Genomic DNA, 27,818 nt, shown 5'->3' with positions numbered 1-27,818 from the left:
TAGACTATATGGTATAAGCCTATGGCTCCTAAACTATAAATCTGTACAGCATGTTACTGTACCAAATGCTATAGGCAACTATAACACAATAAGTATTTGTGTATCTAAACATGTAAACCTAAAAAAGGTACAATAAAAATATGGTATAAAAGATAAAAAATGGGCCGGGTGCAGTGGCTCACGCTTGTAATCCTAGCACTCTGGGAGGCCGAGGCAGGAGGATCGCTTGAGTCTCAGGAGTTGGAGAGCAGCCTGAGCAAGGGCGAGACCCATAGTAAAAATAGAAAGAAAATGAGCCAAACAACTAAAAATAGAAAAAAATTAACCAGGAACGGTGGTGTGTGCCTGTAGTCCCAGCTACTCTGGAGGCTGAGGCAGAAGGATTGCTTGAGCCCAGGAGTTTGAGATTGCTGTTTGAGGCTAGGTGGATGCCACGGCACTGTAGTCCAGGCTACAGAGTAAGACTCTGTCTTTAAAAAAAAAAAAAAAAAGATAAAAAGTGGTACATTTGTATGAGGGACTTACTGTAAATGGAGCTTGCAGACTTGGAAGTTGGTCTGGGTGAGTCAGTAAGTTAGTGGTGAATGAACAGTGAAGGCCTAGGACATTCCCGTAGATTTTATAGACACTGTACACTTTGGCTACTCTAAATTTATAAAAAATATTTTTTCTTTCCTTGGTAATAAATTAGCTTATGTTTATAATTCTCTTTTTATATTTTTTTTTTTTTTGAGACAGAGTCTCGCTTTGTTGTCCAGGCTAGAGTGAGTGCCGTGGCGTCAGCCTAGCTCACAGCAACCTCAAACTCCTGGGCTCCAGTGATCCTTCTGCCTCAGCCTCCCGAGTAGCTGGGACTACAGGCATGCGCCACTATGCCCGGCTAATTTTTTATATATATATCAGTTGGCCAATTAATTTCTTTCTATTTATAGTAGAGACGGGGTCTCGCTCTTGCTCAGGCTGGTTTTGAACTCCTGACCTTGAGCAATCCGCCCGCCTCGGCCTCCCAAGAGCTAGGATTACAGGCGTGAGCCACAGCGCCCGGCCTCTTTTTATATTTTTTGGAGACAGAGTCTCACTCTCTTGCCTGGGCCAGGGTGCCGTGGCTTCCACTTAGCTCACAGCAACCTCAAACTCCTGGGCTCAAACGATCCTATTGCCACAGCCTCCCAGGTTGCTGGGACTACAGGCACACACCACCACACCCGGCGAATTTTTTCTCTACTTTTAGTTGTTTTGGATGATTTCTTTCTTTTTTATAGTAGAGACAGGGTCTCGCTCTTGCTCAGGCTGTTCTCGAACTCCTGAGCTCAAACAGTCCTCCTGCCTCAGCCTCCCAGAGCTAGGATTATAGGCGTGAGCCACTGCACCCAGCCTAGCTTATAATTCTTTTACTTTATAAACTTTTAAATTTTTTTAACCTTTTGACTCTTGTAATAACACAGCTTAAAACACACATTGTACAGCTGCACAAAAATATTTTTTCTTTATGTCCTTATTCTATAAGTCTTTTTTCTGTTTCTAAAATTTATTAAGCTTTTAAAACCTATTGATTGTTGACTGATTCAGAGTCTCACTCTGCCAGGGCTAGAGTGCCATGGCATCAGTCTAGCTCACAGCAACCTCAAACTCCTGGGCTCAAGCAATCCTTCTGCCTCAGCCTGCTTAGTAGCTGGGACTACAGGCATGTGCCACCATGCCTGGCTAATATTTTTTAAAAGCTTTTAAAGCTTTTTTGTTAAAAACTGAAACAGAGCACACCCATTAGCCTATGCCTATATGCAATCAGGATCATCAATATCACTGTCTTCTACCTCTACATCTTGTCCCACTGGAAGGTTTTCAGGGGCAATAATGCTCATGGAGCTGTCATCTCCTGTAATAATAGTACCTTCTAGAATGTCTCCTAAAGGACCTGTCTGAAGGTCTTTCTAAGGAGGTGTCACTCTTTTCATAAATTTGTCCATGGTGGTTTGCATAGTTTTTTTTTCATCATAAATTTGCATAACGCTTTACATTAGGACATTACAGCTATGACATCACTAGGCAACAGAAATTTTTCAGCTCCATTATAATCTTATGGGACCACTGCATATGTGGTACATTATTGACTGAAACATCATTATGCAGTGCGTGACAGTAATCTATTCCCTATCCTTAGGTATTTAGTTGTTTCCATTTCTTTGCTCAGTTAATTCTTCATGACTTTAACTTTTTTTTTTTTTTTTTTTTTTGAGACAGAGTCTCGCTTTCTTGCCCAGGCTAGAGTGAGTGCCGTGGCGTCAGCCTCGCTCACAGCAACCTCAGACTCCTGGGCTCAAGCAATCCTCCTGCCTCAGCCTCCCGAGTAGCTGGGACTACAGGCACGAGCCACCATGCCCGGCTGATTTTATATTATATATATTACTTGGCCAATTAATTTCTTTCTATTTTTATGGTAGAGACGGGGTCTCGCTCAGGCTGGTTTTGAACTCCTGACCTTGAGCAATCCGCCCGCCTCGGCCTCCCAGAGTGCTAGGATTACAGGCGTGAGCCACCGCGCCCGGCCTCTTCATGACTTTAAGAAAAAGGCCAACTGTTTGTGTGTTCTCAGTCTTTTTTCTCATAATTAACCAGAGAAATAAGACATACTCTCATTAATAACAATGGCTCAATAAGCCAGTGATTCTAAATATGTGTATATTAGGTTGGACCATTTGAAATTGCTGGGGTTTTTTTGTTTTTTTTTGTTTTTGTTTTTTTTTTTGCACATAACAGATTTTTGACCATTGGCAGTATTATATAGTTCAGCCTAATAATTTGAAAAAGCTTTCCAGGCCAGGCACAGTGGCTCACACCTGTAATCCTAGCACTCTGGGAGGCCAAGGCGGGAAGATCGCATGAGCTCAGGAGTTCAAGACCAGCCTGAGCAAGAGTGAGACCCAGTCTGTACTAAAAAAAAAAAAAAAAAAAGATAGGAAAAATTAGCCAGTCAACTAAAAATAGAATCAAAAAATTAGCCGGGCATGGTGGCATGCTCTTGTAGTCCCAGCTACTTGAGAGGCTGAGGCAGGAGGATTGCTTGAGTTCAGGAGTTCGAGACCAACCTGAACAAGAGTGAGACCCCCATCTCTACTGAAAATAGAAAAATTAGCCAGGTGCAATGGTGCGAGTCTGTAGTCCCAGCTACTCGGGAGGCTGAGGCAGAAGGATCACTTGAGCCCAGGAGTTTGAGGTTGCTGTGAGCTAGGCTGATGCCACGGCACTCTAGCCCAGGTGGGTGACGGAGCGAGACTCCGTTTCAAAAAAATAAAAAAGGACAAGCTTTCCAGATTATTGTGACCCCTTCCCTCATTTCAGATACTTCTCTGAGAATCTCTGCATTTAGAATGGTGAACTGACTCTGAAACCTTTTGACTAGTCAAAAAATGTTGACAAACTCACCTTCCTGGAGTCTGTAATAAAACACATCCTTAAGTCCTATCCCTGTGTTGATGACACATGCAGAGAACTTGAACTTCAGTGTAATGGAGATAGATTTCTGAGCTTTCACATAAACTCTGCAAGATGTCCTAATAGTTCTTTTTCCTGGTTCCATGTCTGTAATGAGTAGCCAGGGGGACTGGTGCCACCTAGTGGCACCTTGTAGACAAGCTGCTGATGTTGCTATAGCACTCCACCATATCAAATTGACTTTTTTTTCTTTCTTATGTGCTCTTCCATGTTCATGATCTCACCTTCCTTTTCTTCTCACCACCTATGTCACTGGCAATTATGAGTTTCATTTAGTCCAGCTGATAGCATTCAAGGAGTTATACTAGCCATATCATTTTTCTGATATCCTTATTTTAATAAAGGCTTTGGAATATGGGATGTAAAATAATAAGTGTAAACACACTGAAAAGACTGTTATTCGCTCGGTTATGAAGTCATGGTTCTTACTCAAAATGGGCATTAAGTTTGTACTTGGTTAGAATATGGTACTTCTCATGTTTAATGGCAGGCCTGTTAATATAGCACTCTTATATATCTCAAATGTAGAGAGGCGTGAACTTCTGCTTAGAGTGAAAGATGTAACTTGGAAATCCTTCTTTGGTTTCCTTTCTACCTAGTATGACTTGTTTCAGTCTGTGTTCATTCAAGAAATATTTATTAAGAACCTACTGTGAACCTGTACTGTCTGAGGATTACAGAGGTGATCAAGACAGACATGACCTCTGCCTTTAAGGAGCTTATAGCCTAGCAGGGGAACAGAAACTTAGACAAGTTTATGTCCTGTGCTATAAGGTGCTTTGAGGGCAAGCAGCAGAGGCACCCAACCTAACATAAGAGATCAGGGAAGGCTTTCTACTAGTTTCATTTAAACTTAGACCTAAAGGAAGCCCGGAAAAGGGAGCAGAGAATGTTCTTGGCAGAGGGAAAAGCATGTGCTAGAAGCAGAGGGATGAGATTAACTTTGGTGCTTTTGAGAAACTGAAAAAAGTGCATAATGTCTAGAATTGTTAAGATCAACTCATTAAAGCCGCATGAGAGTCCCTGTAGGTAATAGTATAATCCCCTCCATTTTATGGTTGTGGCAAATGAGGCAAAGATGTTAAATATTTTGCCTTTAGGTCACCCACCTCCAGTAAGTGGCACAGCCAGGAATTGAACCCAGGCTGTTTGACTGTAGCATATCAGCTCCTAATTACCATACTAGACTGCCCTTCAGCTGGAGCATAGTGTTTCATTGGAGCTTTAATGTTCCCTTCCTTAGCCTTGAATGAAGCATGGTACCTTGTCCTGTTAATCTGTATTTTTTTTTTTTTTCTGACAGGCCATTTTCACCAAAATCTTTCTTAGTAAACAGAATAGTTTGTCTAGTATAGCCTAACATTCACAGAGCTGGAGCTTACAGGATCCAGATTAGTTCGTAGAAACTCTCAGGTTTGCTTTAGTCTTTCATCATTGATTGGGAATCAAATACTTCATTTGATATGCAACTCTAAGATTGCTAACCCATATTTCCCAGAAAATCATAAAATTTAGTGTAAAATATATATTCTCTGCAATAGAATTTTTGTTTGATTGCTAAGGTTAACTTGGCAATATCCTTTTCTCTGTTATTTATTTATTTATTTATTTGGGGTCTTCCGGTGAGGACTGGAAAACCTGCTAGACAAATTCTAAAACAGCTGTAACAGTACTGATTTTTAAAGTTAGTTAAAGGGTGAACACAATTTCTGAAATATAACTATGATCTTTAAAAGTCATTCAAATTAAAAATCTATAAATGGAGATATTTTCTTACAGTGTACCTGATTTATTCTATATGTACTTAAGATGCAAGCGTGTTTTTGTAAGATGAGAAATTGACTTCAGTTTAAGTCACCAGTTAAGGCATTAATCTAGATTTTAGAAGTTGGATTATAAATGTTCAGTTATACATAAACTATTTAAGATCATAGTAATTTGATATTGTTGAAACACTTGGAGTAAAGAGTTGTGCGTGTGATTAATGGCAGGTAGCTGGTGCTTGCATTTACTTGCCCATCGTAGATGACTGTAGACTCAGTCTACAGTACAAACAGGAGTTTGTACTTGAAAATGTTTTTCCAGTAGTGAAGGTCGGCTTCCCCTAATATAGCTATACATTCTTGCCTTGTTCTCTGTGGGATCAGAGTTAGGGTATAACTGGGATCATCACTAGGATATTTTTGCAAAAGAAAGGGGGCTCTGATAATAGTTATGCTGTGACAATAGGCATAAACCATGGGACAGTCCTCAGCAAGCTGGAAAATGTGATCAATCACCCCCTATTTTAACCAATTCATCCAGGGATCAAGTTTGTGAGTTTAGCTTCAGAAGCACTGGCTCAGCCTAGGTGAGTTAACCATTAGCCACAGAGAGATTTCCTTTTATTTTGGAGTAAAAACACTAATTTTTGAGTAAATATATTATTGTATATGGTAGTTGAATTATATGTGTAGCAGCTATGTTCTTTTTATAATTTTTAGTATTGTGAACTCTATGCTGCTAGGCCCTGTCTAGGTTATTGCAGGACACATTTGTAGATGTGTGGGTCTTACAGGAAGTGAAATTACTTAATGATGCTTAACCATTGCCTGAAACATTTTGAAATGAAAACTTTGAGGGAAAGGAATGATTCAGCCTTTTCTGCCTCCTACTTCTTTTTGAAGTCAGCTAGTACACATTTGTAATGTGATAGCACAGTTGTCTGGAATGTCTGAGGCCAGACGGTCTCAGGTAAGATGATATCCTCTGAAGTTTGAGTATTTTGTCCCAGAGACCAGGTTATAAACAAGAGAGGGTACTGATGAAAAGGTCACTTCTGAAATCCCCTCCCTTCACAGGCCTTCTGATCACCTGTGTGGAAAGCAGCAGTCTGGGTCTACTAATCCTAGACATTAAAGGAATGATACCCACTTGGCGCCTTTTGCTTGCATTGCATTCTCCTAGGGCAGGTCTGATGCCCCCGTAGGGGACTGATTCTTGTCAGCTGAAAAACATTTTCATTATGGGGGAAGAAGAGTACAAGTATGATATGGTACCTATTAAATCTTATGTAGATACCATCTGACATTTGAGTTGTTTGTTTTACTAGGATAAGGAAGTGGAACTCTTGATTTTAAAGAAATTATTTCTACCTTCATCTGTACAGAACCCCTCATCATTGTCTGACTTTGTATATTGTCTATTCACTTGCTAGTACAGGTTGAGTATCCCTTATCCAAAATGCGTAGGACCAGAAGTGGTTCGGATTTTGGATTTTTTCAGATTTTGGAATATTTGCATTATATACTTAGTGATTGAGCATTCCTAATCTGAAAATCTGAAATGCTTCAATGAGAATTTCCTATGTACACCATGTTGGTGCTCAAAAAGTTCCAGATTTTGGAGCAGTTCAGATTTTGGATTTTCAGATTAGGAATACTCAGTCTGTAGTAGTCAATTTTTGTTAGTCACATTTTGACATAGGAGACTGCAAGGATACTTAGCTTTAGAAAACAGTTAACCATTGTAGTTGTAGTAAGAAAAAAGAAACCTCATTTTATTTAGCATCATAGATTGTATTATATGAGCAAAAGTAGAGTTTGTTTTACTTTGAGTCTAGTTTAAAAACAGAAGTGTCCAATCTCTTTTCCTTAATACAGTTAAAGCCATCTTTTGGCTCCTTTTAGAATATTACTTTGCCACTTGGGTAGGACCAATTACCTTTGGGACCATATTCATTGTCATTTAACATCTACACAGACACACACTAGAATTAATTGAAAGGCTGGTGCTGTATTTTCTACTTTTTCATTAAATGACAAAGTAATATATTCACTGTAGATGTTTTAGAAAATGTAGGAAAAACATAAGGATAAAATTGAACATCACCTATAATTCTACAACCCAGAGATTAACATTTTGGTTTGTAGCCTAGATAAATTTGAAGAAGTTGATGTTGTGTTTTAACTTTCATCCTATACTAATTTCACTTGATATATCTTGAACATTTTCTCATATCCTTAAATATTCTTTGGAAATGCTGCATTTGATAGCTGCATAGTATTTGGATCATATGGATACATCATTAATTTACCAGTCTCCTATTGGGCATTTGAAGTTGTTCCTACTTTTTCTGTTATCAATAGTACAATGATGACTGTCTTCTGTATTTTGTATATATCTGATTGTTTCCTTTAGGCTATTCCTAGAATTAAAAAGTGAAATTACCAGCATGAGGTATAACTTAAGGCCTCTTGACATGTATTGCCAGGTTGTTTTTATTAATCATGTATTAATTTCCACTTATGTCAATGGTATATAAAGTGCCTTTGCTTGTTTGTTTGTTTTTAGACAGGGTAGCCCAGGCTGGAGTGCAGTGGGTATGATTATAGCTCTCTGTAACCTCCATCTCCTGGGCTCAGGCCATCCTCCTTCCTCAGCCTCCCAAGTAGCTTGGACTATAGGTATGTGCTACCACACCCTGCTGACTTTTAAAAAGAATTTTTTTGTAGAGACAGGGTCTTGCTGTGTTACTTAGGCTGATCTCCAACTCCTGGCCTCAAGTGATCCTCCTGCCTTGGCCTCCTAAAGTGTTTGGATTACAGGTGTGAGCCACTGTGCCTGGCCTAAAGTGCTTTTTGTATACCTTTGGCAGCACTCAGTAATTTCTTTATTCTTAGTTGCTACTAACTTTGCTAGAACCCCAGTGCATTGCTGTCTGTTTTAGTAAATAAAAATTATTCATGGTAGAAATGAAAGTAGGGATGCAATATTATAAATAGTATTTCTGCAAGGCACTGGTAACTCCAGATGATACTTTCAGAATCATCAAAATGGGCCACATTTTAGCTCTAAGAGTCTGTGTTTCGTTTTGTTTCTTTTTCTTTTTTTTTTGAGACAGAGTCTCACTTTGTTGCCCAGGCTAGAGTGAGTGCCGTGGCGTCAGCCCAACTCACAGCAACCTCAATCTCCTGGGCTCAAGTGATCCTCCTGCCTCAGCCTCCCGAGTAGCTGGGACTACAGGCATGCGCCACTATGCCTGGCTAATTTTTTCTATATATATTAGTTGGCTAATTAATTTCTTTCTATTTATAGTAGAGATGGGGTCTTGCTCTTGCTCAGGTTGGTTTCGAACTCCTGAGCTCAAATGATCCGCCCACCTCAGCCTCCCAGAGTTAGGATTATAGGCGTGAGCCACTGTGCCTGGCCAAGAGTCTGTGTTTCTAAAAATATATTTTGCCCTTTTCAAATAGTCTATCAATCTCAAATTTAAAATAGGGGAAAGTGCTAATTTTTTCTCCTAAAATTATTCCACGTGTGCTTATGGCTTATTATGTTAGGCATTTCTGTACATGTAAAGACTCATGTTTTTAGGGTTTTTAAAAATAAAACATAACTTCTGGTAAAAATTGCACAAGTTTTATGGAAAGTCTTGATTATTACACAGGAATACTTTCTGGTCAAAATCACTTATGGTAACAAACACTTCAAGTATTGTTCATGTCTCTAGTATTTTATTTTACTTATTTATTTTTCACACTCCAGCTAATGCAGAAAAGGTTTATAGTATTTTCATGAAAGTCTTGTAAATTCAGATTTATCCATGTATCAACACATTTCATGAATAAACTTGTAAGGAAGAGATTTGGTGAGTTCAATGCTTACTATTATGTAATCTATTTGTCCAAAATACTTAAAAATCATTATCATTAGATTCCTGATCCCAACTCAAGAATTACCAGTGTGAGAGTAATTTTCATCTATTGAAAGTTTTTTCCCCCTGGTGGTTGGTTGTTTCACAGTAGTCAAGCTGTACGATCTTAAAAGTGTGATCTATTGATGTTTATGACTTTAAAAAATTCTTATGTAAATGTAGTTGATATATTGAGAGCTTATAAAGAGAAGGTATTTTTGTAGTTGATACTATTTAATTTAATCCTAAGTAACTGAAAGGATAGCAATAGTATACTTCCTTTTTGTTGTTTTCTTATATTCTCACATTCATTTTTTATCTAGTCTCTTAAAAGTATAATCAAAACTCATTATAAAGAAATTCTTAATTTTACTTTACAGGGAAGCACATAGGATGTTTTCCTAATGCTCTAGAAAGGAAACCCCATTTTAGCTTCTTAGTCATGGGGGGTATCTATTTTTTTCTTTTTAAAATTATTTAGAGTTTTTATTGTGTTTAGTTTTTTTCCATTTAATTTTTATAACAATGTTGTAGGTAGGTAAAGAGTAGTTAAATAAATTTTAGTTTCAACTAAGTATTTCACTCCATAATTTATTTGTTTTATAGTAAGTTATTTTAAGCTAGAGTATACTCCTATTCAAAATTCAAGATTTTAAAATTTTTATTAAAAAGTAAATGTAACGTTCATCCCTCTCCTCACCTTCTTTTTACAAGATATTGCAAATACCTCCAGTGTTAATAGCTTCCATTTGTCATTAAATGTGAGGAAGGGGTAGATGAGTGATTAAAAAAATTAAATAGCAGCAGTTTCCCAAGAGGTAGGTATTTAAACTGAATTTGAAAGCTGAGATAAAAAGTGTGGCTCAGAAACTGTGGGGATTGTAACAAAAGCATCAGGTAAAGGAATCAAATGGGCAGAATAAACCACCCAGACAAAATGCCAAAGCAGGCAAAGTTTGTCTTCCATCTCTTATTTTAGTAGGCATCCCACTGCTTAGTTCCCTGTCTCCTTTTTTACCCTGTTTTCTGTCACTGTTAGCAGAACAAGAAAAGCACCCTGAAGCAAAACTGTACTAAGAAATGTATACTGCAGAGACTTCCCAAAGAGAAATGGATAGATTCATTTGACAGTCTCTTTGCTGCACACTGGAATTTATATTCACTTTTCCCTGGAGAACATTTATAGCTATATAATTAAAAATTTGACTTTGAAAAACATTCTCGCCAAAAATAGATAACAATTAACATCTTATCCTTTATTTATTTATTTATTTTTTTTTGAGACAGAGTCTCGCTTGTTGACCAAGTTAGAGTGAGTGCCGTGGCGTCAGCCTAGCTCACAGCAACCTCAAACTCCTGGGCTCAAGCAATCCTTCTGCCTCAGCCTCCCGAGTAGCTGGGACTACAGGCATGTGCCACCATGCCCGGCTAATTTTATATATATATTAGTTGGCCAATTAATTTCTTTCTCTTTATAGTAGAGATGGGGTCTTGCTCAGGCTGGTTTTGAACTCCTGACCTCGAGCAATCCACCCGCCTCAGCCTCCCAGAGTGCTAGGATTACAGGCGTGAGCCACCGCGCCCGGCTTATCCTTTATTTTTTTAAAACCACTTTATTGAGGCACAATTGGCACACAAAAAGCTAAAGCTGTACAGGTTTAATGTTTACAACTTGAAGAGTTTAGAGGTAAGTACACTCCCGTGAAACCATCACCACAATCTATGCCATAACCCATCCATCACCTCCTAAAGTTTCCTCCCACCCTCTTACTTATATTATTTGTGTGATGAGAACACAACATAAGAGTTATCATTTTAGCTAATTTTTAAATATATAATACATTATTGTCAATATAGGCACTATGCTATACAGTAGATTTTTAGGATTTACTCATCCTGCATAACTGAAACTTCCTGCCCTTTGACTAACACTGTTGTGTTTCTCCTTCTCCCCAGCCCCTGGTAACCACCATTCTACTCTCTGCTTCTATGAGTTTGGCTATTTTAGATTCCCCCTATAAATGGTATCATGTATATTTGCCCTTCTGTGTCTGGCTTCTGTCACTTAGTGTAATGTCCTCCAGGTTCATCCATGAGAAGAGTTTCTTTTTTAGAGACTAGTTCACTGTCTTCATTTAAAAACCCACTTTGGCTGAAAGTCTATGACTTTGTAAGTAAGGAGTGGAGTTTGTGTGCATGCAGTTTATCTTTCTGTCCCAAGTGAAGTCTGGTATTTCCCATAGTGGATTAGGCACTTGATAGATCTATATGTATGTCTCCATACTAATTATAGGGGAGAAGTTATGTTACAAAATGTGTGATAACAATTATTAGCTAAGGTTTAAATATTATTCTTGGCATTCAAACTAGACTCTGATCTTAGATGAAGACAATGGGTCTAGTATAAATAAGCATTGTTTCGAAACTGATAAAGTGAAACTTCATCAGAAGACTGTAGATTTAACTATGCAAAGAAATATCAAGTGTTGGTTATAACCTAAAAAAAAATCCTAGCTTAAACATAGTTAAAACCAAATGAAGACAAGACTGATATATTTTTTTTTTCCCCCGATTTGTGTGAGCTGAAAGACTGATATTAATTGCTTGGGAAAAAATAATGGCTTAAACCAGCTGTAATCATTGATAATTATTAGTTTCTCTTATCAAATATTTGTTGGAATGAATATTAGTTACAAGCCACAGTGGGATACAGAGATAAGACACAGCCCTTACCCTGAAGTGAGCTTACAGTTTAGAAAATTAAGAGAAATTCACAAATAATACAAGGTAATATACTAAAAGTTAAGCGCTATTGGAAAAGAACTACAGGAGTTCAAAGAAGGCCAGGAATGGTAGCTTGAGATATTAGTGAAGGTATCCCAGAAAAAGTGGCTTTTGAGCAAAATTCTGGGATGAAAGAATGGTATGAATAAAATCTCTGAAGCAAGAAAATGTCAGAGAATGTGAATATCACATAGTTTTTAAAACTGTTTTTTGGGGGTAGAGTACAGGTAAGGTAGATATTTTTGTCTATTAAATTAACAAAGTTATTTTGTAGCAAAATATTCAGTGCTGCTGATGGAAGTATAAATAGGTATGTACAGCCTTTCCAGAACGTAATTTTGTAGTATATCAAGAGTCTCCCCTTCCATCCCCATCTTCCTATACACACCCCCAAAAGATCTATTTTTGACCTGGTAATCACACTTTTAGGAAACATGAGGAGATAGTTTTATAATTTTGAAATGGGAAAATGACGCAGAAGCCACAGAGGACATTTTACTACTTAAAACTTAAAAACCAATATTTGTCCAAAAGAAGCACCCAGAATGAAGAGAAAAACTATACTGGGAAAAATATTAACAATATATGAGACAAGGGGCTTATTTCCTTAGTCTACAAAGGGCTTTTATGAATCATAAGAAAAAAATGAATATGATGAAAAATGGGCAAAGAACTTGAGCAAGTAATTTATATAAGAAATTCAGATATAGGCTGGGTGCAGTGACTTATACCTGTAATCCTAGTACTTTGGGAGGCCAAGGCGAGAGAATCACTTGAAGGTAGGAGTGCTAGACCCTGTCTCTACAAAAAAAAAAAAAAAATGCTGGGGATGGTGGTATGCACCTGGAGTCCCAGCTACTTGGGAAGCTGAGGCAGGAGGATCGCTTCAGCCCAGGAGTTTGAGTCCGCAGTGAGTTATGATGACGCTACTGCACTCTAGCCCCGGCAGAGTGAGACCATGTATCCAGGAGAAGAAAATCAGATATAGTGAAATGGTTTCATATATTCACTGGCTAATAATGAGAAATATCAAGTTAAAATTGTGTTTTTGGCATCTATCAAACAGTTGAATCCAGTAGTGGAGGGGATGAGGGGAATGGGCATATTAATATACTGCTAGTGGAATATGAAATGATACATTCTTTTTTAGAGGACATTTTAATTTTATTTCCTGAAATAAATTTTAAAAAGAGTTGCAAAAAATTGTATACCATTTCCATGGTCCCTTTATCCAACTTCCTCTAATATTAATATCATATCATCATATTATAATTATCAAAAATAAGAGATTAATGTTGGCACAATACTATTAACTACAGAGTTTGTTCAAGTTTCACCAGTGTTTCCACAAATGTCCTTTTTCTTTTCCAGTATCCAATCCAGGATCCCATATTGCATTTTGAGTTCTGTCTTCTTAGTCTCCTCTAATTCATGATAGTTCCTCAGTCTTTCTTTCACAGCCTTGACAATTTTGAAGAGTACTGGTCAGTTATTTTGTAGAATGTCCCTAATTTGGGTTTATCTGACTATTCTTTATGTATTAATTGAAATTATGCAATTTGATCGAGAATACCACACGAAGTGATGTTGTGTTCTTCTCAGTCCATTATTGCTAGGGCTTACATGATGTCCATGTATTAATACCTTATTACTGGAAACGGTAACTTTGATCACCTGGTTAAGGTGGTGTCAACTGTGTTTCTCCATGCTAATGTTACTGTTTTTCCCTTTGTGATGAAGAAATATGAACATAGTATATTATATTTTATTATTATGTATTTAGGGGAGAGACTTTGAGACTATGCAATATCCAGCTTTTACTTTTGCTCGCCAGTGTTGGCATTCACTGATGGATTTTGCCTGTAGTAATTCTTCTTGTCATGTTCTAATGGAGATTTTCTATTTCCTTTATTCCTTCTACATTTACCAATATTATAAAAATGTTTCTAAAAGGAAGATTTGTCTCTTCTCCCTCATTTATTTATTCAATCATTTATTTGTATTTGTATGGACTCATGGATATTATTTTATTCTTTGGGATATAATCTAGTGCTGTCATTATTTGTTGCCCAGATTGTACTAGCTTTGACCTTTGGGAGCTCTTTTGAGTTGGCCCCTGTTTCCCTTGGATATGTCCCTATTTTTTTTTTTTTATTAAGCACTTTATTTTCTGACACTAGAAGATACTAGCCTAAATTGCATTTTTCCTGCTCTGGCCCTGAAATTAACTACTCCAAAGAGCTCTGGTTCCTTTTATTTGAGAATGGTATTTGGAAACCCAATATCTGGGTATAGGATATGCTCACTGCTATTGGGGTATCACTACTTCTAGGCCTGGAGGGCAATTTTTAGTAGATGAAAAATATAAAATGATGATAACCTTTTTGTCTCAGCAGTTCTGCTAGGTATCTGTCCTCTAGAAGCATCAGCATAGCTATTTGATAAGGATGTTCATTGCTGCATTTCTAATGATAAGAAATTAGAACAATCCAAAATGTCTACCAGTAGAGAATATTGGTTAGACTTCATTGTGATATAGAGTACTATTAATAAGTAGACATCATGTAACCAAAAACCACTTGTACCCCTAAATCTATCAAAATATAAATTAAAAAAATAAGTAGATCTAAGTGTTCTGGCATGGAAAGAAATGTAAGAGTCAGTTTTTTTTAAAGCAAGTTACAAACCTTGGATAGATATAATTCAATTTTTGTTTAAAAAGTCTGTGTATAAGGCTGGGCGCGGTGGCTCACGCCTGTAATCCTAGCACTCTGGGAGGCCGAGGCGGGCGGATTGCTCAAGGTCAGGAGTTCGAAACCAGCCTGAGCCTGAGCGAGACCCCGTCTCTACTATAAATAGAAAGAAATTAATTGGCCAACTAATATATATATAGAAAAAATTAGCCGGGCATGGTGGCGCATGCCTGTAGTCCCAGCTACTTGGGAGGCTGAGGCAGGAGGATCACCTGAGCCCAGGAGATTGAGGTTGCTGTGAGCTAGGCTGATGCCACGGCACTCACTCTAGCCTGGGCAACAAAAGCGAGACTCTGTCTCAAAAAAAAAAAAAAAAAAATTCTGTGTATATGTATGTTTTAGAATATGCTTAGGAAAAAGACTTCAGTGTTACTCACCAAACTTAAAAGCTGTTATTTTTTATTATTATTATTTTTTGAGACAGAGTCTTGCTTTGTTGCCTAGGCTAGAGTGAGTGCCGTGGTGTCAGCCTAGCTCACAGCAACCTCAAACTCCTGGGCTCAAGCAATCCTACTGCCTCAGCCTCCCGAGTAGCTGGGACTACAAGCATGTGCCACTATGCCTGGCTAATTTTTTCTATATATATTAGTTAGCCAATTAATTTCTTTCTATTTTTATAGTAGAGACAGGGTCTCGCTCTTGCTCAGGCTGGTTTCGAACTCCTGACCTCGAGCAATCCGCCCGCCTCGGCCTCCCAGAGTGCTAGGATTACAGGTGTGAGCCACCACGCCTGGCCAAAAGCTGTTATTAATATTTCTAGGTGATTGAAGAAAAGGACATTTTCACTTTATTTAATATGTTTTGTAATGTTTGAATATTTTAAAAACAACTTTTAAAAATGTTATCTAACTTTTCCATGAAGCAACATTTTAATCTATGACAGTCTGGAATTATTTCCATATTCTTTATACAAAATAGATTTGGGGTAGTTGTATGTAAGTTATAATAATTCTTTAATATGTTTTAATATTTACAAATCAAGTGACCCACAATCTTATGACCATTTAAGCCTCCTGAACCATTTACTTTCACATATATACTTAAGGGGAAAAGGAAATACTGCCACAGCTTACAGTCTGAATAGTACCTTACAGTAGATTGACATGCTTATGACAGTTTTGTAGTCCTATTTTAAATGAGTCATTTTCTTATTCCTTTATGATTTTTAAAATCAATTTTAAATATACATTTTTATGAAATTTTGGAAGATACTAAATCAGCACGAAGAAAACAAAAATAAATAAAAATATTAAAACACATAAAATTTGCCTGCAATCCTACCAGCCAGTAATAACTAGAGTTAATATTTGGTGCACATCTTGCTAATTTTTTTATGAAAATGTAACACTGAAATATATGTACATATGTATAATGGAATCACACACACTGTTTTGGACAGTATATATGATTATTTCTTTTTTTTCTTTATTTTTTTGAGAATAGAGTCTTGCTCTGTTGCCCTGGGTAGAGTGCAGTGGCATCAGCCTAGCTCACTGCAACCTCAAACTCCTGGGCTTAGGCCATATGCCTGCCTCAGCCTCCTGAGTAGCTGGGACTACAGGCATGTGCCAACACACCCGGCTAATTTTTTTCTATTTTTGGTAGAGACAGTGTCTCACTCTTGTTCAGGCTGGTCTTGAACTCCTGACCTTGAGTGATCCTCCCACCTCAGCCTGCCAGAGTGCTAGGGTAACAGGTGTGAGCCACTGTGCCCAGCCCTGTATTATTTCTTTTTTCTTTCTTTCTTTTTCTTTTTTTTTTTTTTTTGAGACAGAGTCTCACTTTGTTGCCTGGGCTAGAGTGCCATGGTGTCAGCCTAGCTCACAGCAACTTCAAACTCCTGGGCTCAAGCAATCCTCCTGCCTCAGCCTCCCAAGTAGCTGGGACTACAGGCATGCGCCAAAATTGACCAATTAATTTCTTTCTATTTATAGTAGAGATGGGGTCTCGCTCTTGCTCAGGCTGGTTTTGAACTCCTGACCTCAAGCAATCTGCTGGCCTCGGCCTCCCAGAGTGCTAGGATTACAGGCATGAGCCACTGTGCCTGACCAATTTCTTGATATCACCTTTTCTAAGCTTTGAACTATGTTCTTATATGGCAGTTTTCATCTATTACTACTTGTCAATATATGATTTATATATATTTATCTAAAATAAGACCTATAAAGGACCATTGCTTAGGGAATTATTTTGAAAAGGACTTACTAGAATTTACTTTTAGATTTGAAAAATAAGTACTTAATATTTTCCACTATTTTCTGAAACATTCTGTTTTAAACTTATTAAGATTGGTTTTTGAGACATTAAGTACAGGAGGACAATTCATCATGCTTGTAACATTTCCAACAGATGTTATCACAAGTTTAATATTGACTTTACTTGTGGAAGAATGTTTTCAAAATATTGGTTAACAGACTAACTTATTTGCAGAGAGGGCCAAAGCCAAACACATTAATGGTTTATGGATAAATCTGTTTCAAAATATGAGGGTTGTCTTAAGTTGATCAAGATTGCCGTGTATTTGTATCACTTTTTACTTTTTTTGGTATCTCTTTTTCCTCTCCTGTTGGCTTCCACGCACATTGTCTTGCTCCTTGGCATTTGGTGAGTTGGGCTTTCTCAGTGCGGCTTTCCTCTCTATTTGTAGGATGATAAATCCTTGATATGCTGTATTATCTCTTTTGTTCATGTCACCAGGTTATTGTTAGGTAGAAACAAACCATATAATATGCTTCAATCTGTTAAAAATTTGCCAAGCTAGGACTTTCTAACTTCCTTATATTACAAAATGCATATCTGTGAAAGTAAAAAGTTTGACTAAAGTTTTCATTATAATTTTAGCTAGATCATCCCTATTCCTGATCATTTGTAAATAGAACCTGCATGGTGGCAATCTGCTTAGTTTTTATATTGAATTATTTCTTCAATTTATGTTAATAGAATGACTTTAAAAAGAGGGTACTATTTTGTAATGGGAGTTTTAGGAGAGAAGAGGGTGCAGGATCATTTTTTTGTTGTGTAGTAAAACTCAATTGGGCTAAATTAGAAAATGTAATTTGATTTCCTTTTCTCTGCTGGGTAGCTATTACTTTCTTTCATTTTTTTATGATGAAAGAAATGGCCTTCAAGGTTATAGGCATCGAGTTAAATTCTGTCTTTCTTTTATATTAACCACTGAGAGTTGCTTCTCCTGCCTGGCTGATTTGGGGCTACAAGACTAAAAATGAATAGAAGGTTGAAGCTGGGGCTATCATCCAGTTTGGAGAATTCTCTGACACTCAGTTATCCTCTCTAGTCCAAGTGTCAAGTGTTGACTATCCTTTGCAAATATTTATTTATGGAGCTATTTTCCAAATTAAGCAAACTAGTGGGTAGTTTTATATTTTTCCCCATTCCTCTCCCCTGCATCTTACCCACACCAATAGATCATTTTGTGGAAGGGTGGTTTTTGTCATTTTTTTAGTTATCAGAGTTATCTCTGGGGGAAATATATACATTTGTATATAAAACTATGAAGTTTCTGCTTCCCAAAATTCTTGTGAGCTCTCTGGATCTTATTTTAATATGCATATGCAACCCCCCCTTCATGTTAACAGCAAATGTTAGCCTTCTGGGAGAGAATTAAGAAAATATTAAATAGCATGACTTCTGTTTACATGTAGTCTAAACTATTTGTGTTTAGACATATAGATACTATATCTAGTACCCCCACCCCAAAAGTAGATTGTGGATATTAACTTGAAGTTGAAAGTATTAATAGTTCTATCAAACAGAGCAAAATACTATTAGTAACTAACCTCAGTTAGTGATAGATCTGAGTATTCATTTTTTCCTTTATCCTTCTAATGAAGGAGAAAATTAACTGTCCGAGTTAACACCAGCTACTTAGTGTGGTGATTACAGTTACGTGGATGTTTGCTTTTATGACTTCTGTTGGAGTGTCTAGATTAAAAAAAAAAACTCGAAGGGTTATTCTTGTAACATTATCATATGCAAGTAGTAGTGAATACTGCTGGATGGAATAAAACCTCAGTTCTTCAGAATCATATGCCCACGCTGAGTTGAAATGTAAGTAAGCAATTATCAAATTACCAAAAGGCCTTATTTTACTTTTCTGAGTATTCAGGCAGTAATTAGTTTTCTCCTGCATTTTCCAAAATATGTCAACCTTCAACCATCAACTGACCCTTAAACCTTTTTGGTGTACATATCTTGTAAAACATCACAAAAATTATCTGTTTATAAATTGAAGGAAGATGAAAATATCTTTAGGTGTCTACTTAGACCAGTGTTGTATTTGTTTTTGGAAAGAACCTTGCATTGTTTAAAGGAAATTATTCATTTTTGGTTTTGATGGCAAAATAGATGCCTCCAGGCATTGGGGTGTGGGGATGTCTGTCTTGGTAGATTGACTAGTTTGCTATGGTCAGACATTGTCTCTGTCTCTGAGCTTGGCTCTGGTCTTAATAGTCGGGGAGTCACAGATACAAATAAAACCATTAAGAACATGGAGTTCTTAATGGTTCCCATAGTTTCGGCTACTGTCTCTTAGAGCCTGGCTCAGTTACTTTTCTCTCTCTCTCTTTTTTTTTTATTTCAGCATATTATGAAGTAGAACTACCATTTGATTCAGCAGTCCCATTACTAGGCATCTACCCAAATTAAAAAAAAAGATATTCTGTAAAAAATAAATCAGTTACTTTTCTGAGATCCTAATATCACTACTTATAGTTAGACACTTATCTGCAGCCATTTCTTATTTTTCCTTTGGTACCTGGCTTATCGTGAACTAAGGTACACACATAATGTGAACTAGCACTTGACTTTCCTTTTTCTTTCTTTTTTTTTCTGAAACAGTCTTGCTATTTTGCCCAGGCTGGTCTCCAACTCCTGGCCTCAGGTGATTCTCCTGCCTCAGCACCCCTAGTCACTGGGATTATGACTTTTCTTTTAAAGGATACTTTTCTCATGTCATGGTACTCATAAATGTTGTCTCTTATTACAGATTGAAATCACAGAAGGTACACGTGTTGTTCTTAAGAAAAAAAGAGGAAATTTGTAAGTATTTGTCCTTTAGAAATTCTAAATGTGTAGTTTTATCAATGTTTTTGAGAAAATTAAATGATCATGCTAACAAGCATCATGACACTTTTATAGTAGAAAAAATCTATCAATATTTATGATTGTGTTAAAAAGGCAATATTTGGAAAAGTAAAATAGGAAACCATTTTACCCTGTGCAACTTTTTAAATCATTTGCCATTATTTATAACAGAATAAATGCTAATTAAAATCCAAATAAAATCTTTTTCTTTGAGTCTACCCAACAATGGAGTCACAGATTGGAGTTCCATTTCTGACTACTAAGGCTTACAGATTATGTTTTTTGGCAAGCTGCTTAGCCTCTCATTGACTCAGTTTCCTTATCTGTAAAATGGGCTTAATAGTAAGTATACAATCAATGGTTCATTACTGTTGATAAAGTTAAATCTGTAGCAGTTTATGTTTGCTCCAACAAATTGAAACTTATTCTAATACAATGGCTATTTCTCAAACTGATTTAAGCATATTTCTAATATTCATAAATTTAAGTATTAGCACGGTCCTTCATTGAGGTTTCTAATCTGGACCATAATATGAAGTAAAAGAAATACAACAGAGCACCTAAAATTCAAATCATAGTGTTTGAGCCTTGGACCTTGAAATATACCTAGTCTAATGGTTCCCAAATGTTGATTTTTAGACCCATGTTGGTTAGTGAAGAAGTTTTTACTGGTCTATGGTGAAGTGAGGAAAATAAGGACAGCAGGTCATGACTTTTTTAAAGCTAAACATTTTTAATTTAAAGGATTGCTTATTTTATGGGATATATCCTTTTAATTTGGGAGAGTTAAACATGTTCTTTATTTTAAGAAGTGGTGGTGGTAATCAATGGTAGGGCTTTATTTTGTGTCCATACCTGGTAAAAAGTTGGCAGCTCCGTATCATTTCCCACCCCCCCCCCCGCCATCATCCTTCTTTCTTTTAATTTTTTTTTTTTACTGGTTTGTGATAGTTGTGATATCTTAAAAGCTGAACCCAACTTTCTCACTTTCCAGATGAGAAAACAGACATTGAGAGGTTACTTAATTTGTTCCAGGTCTTATAGCTCAGCAGCTCCTGAAACAAGGACAAAAACCCTATATCAGATGCTGTCTCTCTAGAATTTCTCGTCTTCAGAAAATTGCTTTCTTTATAATAGGTTATGAACTTGAAACAGAAGATCTAGTAATTCTTATGTGCTAATAACTATTTTTGATTTCCAAGTATAAAGAAATTCAAAAGACTTAATATTCTTGTATAGCTAGGTGCTGAAGTCCACTGATTAGCCTGTATTTGGAAAATCTTAAACATGGCCAAAGATTTTCATCAGCAGGCCAGAATTAGCTGTCTCTGAATTCAGCTACTTAGGTTACATGCTATCCCATGCTTGACAAAAGAGGTAGATAGCAATAAGGTTAGCAGACTGGTGCCATTGTGAGGGTACCCACAGAGAATACTGTTTCTCCCTCACAGACACACACCTACACATACAGATACACATTTATAGCAAGAGTCTGCAGCCCATCTAGATTTAAAAGGGAAAAAACCATCAAGGTGAAGAGTAGGAGTTGCTGGAATTATTGGCAGAAGCATCTGGCCAGTTTTTAGGAGTTTACAGGCAGTAGTACCCTGTGGTACTTCAGAGGCTCCCCATCAATTGCCTTAGCTTTCCCTCAGCTATCCCAGAATATGTTTCAAAACTGAAATAATTAATTCCCTCATCACCTTTGCCTCATCACCTTAGTAAATCATGAACCAGGTATACAAATGAACGTGAAGAGAAAAAGTAGAACAGAATGTAAACCCTTGCCTAACGTGGAGATGTTACCTCTAGGAGTACTTTTCCATGGCTTGTTGTATTTGGCTTTGCGTGGCTTCCTTCTTTCATGAAGAGTTCTTTAATTTCTGAAATGTCAGACACACCCATAATGAAACGCTAGCAAGGGTAAAAATGCATTTTTGAATTATCTGCTGTCCCTAGAATATGTACCCTTCTGTTCTTTAATAGGGCTAATAACGTGGGTGTTGACTGGCCATAAGATTTTGATCTTCAACAGATCTATCAGTCTTTAAGTTCTTGTATTAGTCTCAATTATAAGGTGTATTTAACATTGAAGAGCAAAGTGAGGTGTTTTTTTTTTTTTTTCAAAACCATGAAACAGTTTCACATTATGATGGTCAGGCAGCTGAATTATAGTCACTTGGCCATTTTACATGAACTATTTTAAGATTACATTGCTGCGTAAATTTTAACAGAATAAAGTACAGGGAAACAACATTGGCAAAGAACTAACCCATTAAACTGGCTCCTCTAGCAAATGGGGAGGGCAAGTCATGTGGCAAAAAAGGCATAATTGCAAAATTCCCTGTAACACAAAGCTATTCCTGTGGGAAATACTACTGCTGGTTACAGATTATTTTGGAGCCTACGCCCACGGTTGACAGCCCTCAGTTGTATTGCGTTATGATAATAAATATGTAAGATGGCAGGAGATAGCTATATATCCTATAGATAGTCTGTATATTCCTCAATTGAATAAAACACGTTTCTTATAACTATAAGTTAAAGCTCAATTCTATAACCTGGGTCTTTTTGGTTAACTTATGTTAAAACCATAAATGTGTTCTGATAGAGAAAAAGCACCCAGTACATTGAAGACTTTACAGATGAAATGAAAGTCTATTCCATGGTGTGATGAGCAGTTTAATTTTCGCAGCAAGGTTTTGTGTACAGGGACCTGTAGCAGTTAGTTTTTAGCAGTAGTTGTACAACATTGACATTGTGCTGTCTGCTCCGCTTTGAACTGTCCAAACACGTATCTCCCAGAACTTAGTTTTTCTTTCCTTTTCATGAGGTTTAATAAAGTCGGATTATAACAAACATAATGCTTTGCTGGTAGTTGCCATTTCTGGTATGATTTATGCTCAGAATTCCTTAAATGTAAGCTTTGGATTAGGTTATATACAACCAATTTTCAATTTTAGAAATGTACATATTTAAAAATCAAGTGTGTCTTGATCACATAAAATGAGGAATATATATATAATTATATGCAGTGTATGTGAAGTGTGTAGGCAGCAACAGTTGGCTCCTAGATCTCTTCATTTTAATATACCTAGATAGGATCCTGATTATAACATCCTATATGACCTAGAAACAACATTATCTGATGCATGCTGGGGATGTTCTTAAGGCATTATGGGAGGGAACTTATGGTAGAGCATGAAGGAACATCTTGAACATGGCAGCTGAGGTGCTTTCTTTGCTGGGAAAAGCTGGGAAAAGACTGGCAGGATGGCGACTTCAGGATTCAATACTTCTCCAGGTGATAAAGTAAACAGGTTCGATTAATCTTGTGAGAGACACGCCCAAAGATTATTCATAGTTGTGAGAGGCTTTCAGACTAGCTGGGCACAGGTGTAATGTGTTGCAGGATATCTATTTATATTAGGTTTTTTATTTTAAAATGTATCTATTACAATTACTGTATGCTTGTTTAAAGTTTGATTGTACAAGTTATTTCATATTGATTAGACTGGTCATTATTTTGCAGTATAACAGTTTGGATCAGATGTGACAAGGGGCTAACTGATACATATGTTTTACGTGATTAGTCTTGCAGACTGATAGCAAAAGATCCTACTAGCTGCTCTTAATGCCTTTATTTTCTTAAAATATTGACATTTTGTAAGTTTTAATGTTAAAGGATAAAGTTAATTATATTGTATCATCTCCTGTAAAGTTTGATTTCATTTGCCAAATGCACCCATTCTGTTTTTAACATAGTAGATAAGCTTTCTCTTATGTTTTAAAATCACTTGGAAGTTTTTAATGGTGTGTGAAAGAAAATAAGATTTTAAAAAAGCACTCCACCCCTTTACAAAAGTCTTTGTGATGCAATGTCTATTTAGAAATATGATCTTGTAAAGTACAACAGGTATTCTTATCTGTTTAATCTCTTGGCACTTTTATAATTGGTTTTTGATTTAATGTTTAGTGGATTATAGATAGCTAATCCTTTTCAGAAGGCAAATTGTCTCTTTATTTGGTACTTAAATTACTCCTAAATAATGTAACTTGAAACTGAGATTTCTTAAAGTGGCAGTTATATAGTTAATTGTCGATTTTCAAATTGGTATTTTTTTCTCGTTTACATTTTTGTAAGATACTATGCCAAGGACAAAGTTAATTTGTCATGATTGTGTGTTTCAACTTGGCAGATGCATATGGATCCTTGTTTGGTTTAGTCCATTCTCTAAAACTTTTGAAAAATGTGTTGGTGTTAACCAACTTCAGTGTGTTGGGTTTTCTTTCATTCTTAAATTATTGTTCTGTCACATGCTTCTGAGGGAGATGGTTTCTTCTTTTAAATTCAGACTTTAATCAGTATATAGTGTTTATTTACTTTGTGTACTAGAGCTTAATGTATCACTAATGCTTTTTGTGTTTAACCTATCTCAGAGTGTTTGAAGTAACTGGAATGAAATACTTATCATCAAACTTGACCTCAGAACATAAAACAAAATAAAAGTGCACCTGATCTTTCACTAAAACTTCTAGTATTCACTGGACATCTAAAGAGCTCCCCCAACCCCATAAAATGTCTTAGATATAGGACAGATCAGTGCTCAAAATTGTTGCCAGTATTTCTTCATACACAAAGTTTGTCACTCTCAACTATTTAGATCAGGCATCCTCACACTATGGCCTGCGGGCCACGTGCAGGTGTTTTTGCCCATTTTTTTTTTTTACTTCAAAATAAGATATGTGCAGTGTGCATAGGAATTTGTTCATAGTTTTTTTTAAACTATAGTCCGGCCCTCCAACAGTCTGAGGTACAGTGAACTAGCCCCCTGTTTAAAAAGCTTGAGGACCCCTGATTTAGATTATACTAGCATGACCAGATTCATAGGCAATAGAGCTAAAAGCATGGATGTTAAAATCAGATAGACCTGGGTCCAAATCCCTATTCAGCTGTGCTACCTTGGGCAAATTACTTAATGTCTTTGAGTTTGTTATATCTATAAAATGAGGGTACTACCTCAAAGGGGTTTTCTGAAGCCTAAATGAAGGTATCTAAAGGACTTAGCACAGTGCTGAGCCCATAGTAAATGCTCCGTCCGTGGTTATTAACATGATTCCCATTTGAAATGGTAAACTTCGACAGGAGCAATTAACTATCCCATGACTGAAGATGATGCCTTGCCTTTTTCTCTCTGACATGCAAATACATTACTTGATCTCAAGGAAGCACAACTCAGAGTTCATGTCCTACTAACGGTGGGACAGCAGTATCACTCTTCATAGATGGTAGGATGACAGGAAAATGAACATAGTGCAAATTGTGTAACCATCCTGTTTATAACACCAATCTTTTCCCTCTGTGCAACAGGCAGTTTTTCCAGTTTCACATTTTCTATTAAGCAACTAACATGTTCAAATTTATTTTACTTACCAGGGATTTTTTGTTTTTTTTTGAAACAGAGTCTCACTCTGTTGCCGGGGCTAGAGTGCCGAGGTGTCAGCCTAACTCACAGCAACCTCAAACTCCTACTTACCAGGGATTTAAGAGTAGTATTTCCTAGGACATTAGCATGGACAAGTGATTGTTTTTTAAGATAACTAAAGTTAGCTGCCATCAGGTTATTGTACTTGCATTTATTTTTACTTCATAGTTGCAGAAAAATTCCACGAATGGTCTTATTTCATTCAGCAAATTTCATTCAGCTAACACATGGAGGTACTGTTCTAGTTGCTGAGGATTAAGGAGCAAACAACTAAAGACAGACTCTCATGGAGCTTATATACTAATGTGGACATAGACAGTGAACATTAAAAATAAAACATAGTATAAATAGCAAAAAAATGCTAAGGAGAAAAATAATTCATGAAAGGAAAAGAAAGTGTTGGGCCTGGAATTTAAAAAGAGGGTAGCTGGAGAAGGCCTTGCTGAGAACGTGTTATTTGAGTAAAGACTTGTCCAAAGTCAAACTTCACAGCAGATACTGAGATTAGAACCCAGATCACCTAATGCAGTTTAGCACATTTACTACCCAGGATAGACTTTCTCTTCTTTAGACAATTCATTTTTCCTTAGTATGATAGCAGGGTGTTTAATCTTGAGTTGCCAAGTCATCATATGCACTTCTTTTATGGTCTAATTGCATTCTTGTAAAATTGACTATGATATAATTCATTTTTCCCCATTGACTTAGATCATAAAAATGGAGTAGTGGTTGACATAGCATTAAAGCATTTACTATACTGCTTACTGTTTTTGAGATACATTCTGCACTGTTCTGCCCCCATCCATTTGCTCATCCATTTGTTCTTTCTTGGTAGGACTGTCTACATTTCCCAGTTTGTCCCCTTCTTTCAAAAATATACCCATCCTTCATGCCTGTCTCAAATACTGTTTTTTGTGAAACCTTTCTTAATGGTTGTACTTCCTTTCTCATCTTTTTTTATTTTCATCCAAACTGGATGCAATTCCCACCTCCCTTTTGCATATCCGTAGCATTTTGTCTTGCTTCTCTTGTGGGACTTATATTCTGCCTTATGTTTATTTGTGAGCTGGTCTCTCTGCTCCCTACCATGCATATGAATACATATGTCCATGCATACAAAGGACCGAGGGCATATTTTACTCAGCTTTGTATTAAGTGCTCAGCACCATACCCTTACACACGAGCTCTTTTGAAGTGAAGTGACACGTTCAAATCTTTTTCGAAGTGAATTTATCAATAGACTGAGTGTAACCCCAGAAAACCTCTGACAAGGAAGGAGTTTAAAATGGTAGGTAAAACTGGGCAGAGGTTGGCTGGCGTGCTTGAAAGAGTATGGGGTGCTCAATTTGTGCTCTGTAACTTGTTTTCTTCTCTGCCAAGATGAGGGAGCAGATAATACCTATAGTTCAAATATTCTGCTGAATTGGAGGTTCCAAGGAGTCCCTTCATCTATACTTGTGTTTTTGTATCCATATAAGATTTTATTTAAATGGATTACTCATTAACCCCTCACCACTGCCAGAAAGAATTTGAAAACCTCTCGACTAAATGGTCTGTCTGGTTTCTCCTCACCTGAATGTTCTTTGAATGTGTGTGTGTGTGTGTGTGTGTGTGTGTGTGTGTGTGTGTGTATGTGAGTGTGTGTTTATGTGTCTATCTCCATACTAAGCACTATGAGGCTCACATAGAGGATATTCTCCTTCCAAGACTTAAGGCAAACATAAATAGAAGATGAAATGTGCATGATATCATGAATAACTAAAATACATGCAGGGCTGTTTAAATCCAACTAAATTATAAGCCCTTCAAAAGCTGTTTTCTATTCCTTTATATTTAATATATCTTCAGCTCTAAGTCTGACAGTTTCTCAGTTTAGTGTGGGATGGCACTCACCCCTTCGGGGCATTTTATACATTTAAAGATGTGCTTTTTTGTTTTCTAATATTGTCCCTAAGACTTTATATATTGAAATAAGTATTTTTATTTTCAAATTAATTTTCTTTTGGTACTCCTTTATATTACCAGTAAGAAATTATTTTAAAAAATTATATGTAGGTAGATTATCATCTATGACTATCTTTAATGTTTATGAAGGGGAATTATAAAATATTTGTTGTAAGAAAGAGGTATTGGGTTTGATAGGGTTGAGAACTACTGGTCTGTAATACATACTGGTCTGTAAGGTGCCCAGATGTTTGGAAATGATGGTAATATAATCAAATATCAGATTGAGTGGTAGATACTGCTAATTATGTAGGAAATTAGAAAAAGGAAAGATTTTTGTGGACTTAGGTAGTCATAAAATCTTCAATGAGAGGAGAGGGTTGTTATAGGGATCTTGCATATTGAGGACCAGGTACTGTGACAGACATTTGACACACCTTATCTTAAATAAATGATTGGTCTTGCCAAAGGGACGGAGAAGGCAATTTCTAGGTAGGGTAAATCATAGAATTTAGAAGTTGGGAGGGCCCTATGCAATCATGTATGCCAGACATTCTTAGTTCAGGGTTGTTGTCACCCTTT

General features: G+C 36.7%; 1 protein-coding gene and 1 non-coding gene across 5 annotated transcripts in view; one reads left to right on the top strand and one right to left on the bottom strand.

Annotated features, from left to right (window-relative positions):
* The window catches only part of ACSL4 (acyl-CoA synthetase long chain family member 4), an 80,982-nt gene that overhangs the window by 15,758 nt on the left and 37,406 nt on the right, over positions 1-27,818 (top strand). For all 4 annotated transcript variants that reach the window (XM_012750285.3, XM_012750303.2, XM_075999070.1 and 1 more), the window contains exon 2: positions 19,709-19,761. The gene's annotated coding sequence lies outside the window, so the exon portion shown is untranslated. The remainder of the gene's footprint in view (positions 1-19,708; positions 19,762-27,818) is intronic.
* LOC142866099 (U7 small nuclear RNA) lies at positions 5,103-5,164 on the bottom strand. Its single transcript, XR_012916162.1, has one exon. It is a non-coding gene; the product is annotated as a U7 small nuclear RNA (small nuclear RNA).

Source organism: Microcebus murinus, chromosome X (genome assembly GCF_040939455.1).
Source record: "Microcebus murinus isolate Inina chromosome X, M.murinus_Inina_mat1.0, whole genome shotgun sequence".
NCBI classification, from domain to species: Eukaryota; Metazoa; Chordata; class Mammalia; order Primates; family Cheirogaleidae; genus Microcebus; species Microcebus murinus.
Note: the sequence above shows the minus strand (reverse complement) of the source record. Positions and strands in the feature narration are given on the sequence as shown.